Here is a 1,090-nt window from a genome sequence, read left to right as displayed (position 1 = left end):
ATTGCAACGTGAACAGAGTAACAAAATTGTCAGTTCGGCGCATGGATGGATTAATGGAAAAACACTGTCACATTGGCATGCATAGGTGTTCTAAAACTGTAAAAAATAGCATCTACATCTGTGCATACACAAGGAACAATTGCAGAGAAAATAAAAATTGAACCAGTCAAGGTTTTGATAATTATTAAAAAACTTGAGTTCACAGGAAACCAATTTAGTCGCTTGAGCCTCACCAACTCCTAATAAAGGCAAAATACAGAGGCTTGCTTGAGCCTATGCCAACATACAAGGCTGATTTATTGATCCAGTAATCGGATAATACTAAAATCAAGAGCAATAATAGAGAAGGTGTTCCAGTAATTATTAATAATAATCTTTTGTTTGAAAACTTCGCACAAGACTTTCTAACTATTGGTGCAACCAATTGACTCATGCCCATACACCTGTCATGTATCAACATACAGGACTGTCTGCTACATATGAATGCTTGCCAATTCTTTAGGTCACAACAAGCAACTAAAGGATAATACAAAAAATCACAAATAGTCTTTGTTCTTCATGATGGAGGTATTTTGATAATCATGATAAAGAGGAAGCTTGAGTTTACAGGAAACCAATTGGCTATCATGATCGACGGGCACAACTAAAACAGCTAGTAACCAAACAAATAGAACATCTTTTGATGGTGAAATTATAGAAAAAATAGTAGATAATTTTATATGCATCAATCTACAGAAGGCACTGAACCATGTACCATGGGTGGAGAACAGGCGGACAGAATTCCGGCGAAGTCGAACGACGAGATTCTGGCGAAGTCGGCAAAACGGCAACAACAATGTCGAGCATGGGAAGCAATCGAATAGGGGTTTCGGCCGGGGGAGTCAAGGCGTTCTTATAGCCAAGGCGATGCGAAGTAATTTTTGTACTTTAATTTCTTGCTTGCAGTATTTTTTTTTTGACGAGATGCTTGCAGATATTGCTGTCAATCTATCCCCATAGCTCCCCTTGCGCCATCTTATGAAGGTCCAAGTACCAAGTCCTGGCAACATATAATCTGTCTATATATGCATCGAATCACATGAAACAGAAA

The sequence above is a fragment of the Triticum dicoccoides genome, unplaced genomic scaffold (genome assembly GCF_002162155.2).
Source record: "Triticum dicoccoides isolate Atlit2015 ecotype Zavitan unplaced genomic scaffold, WEW_v2.0 scaffold38682, whole genome shotgun sequence".
Taxonomy (NCBI): Eukaryota; Viridiplantae; Streptophyta; class Magnoliopsida; order Poales; family Poaceae; genus Triticum; species Triticum dicoccoides.
This window is presented reverse-complemented; position numbering follows the sequence as displayed.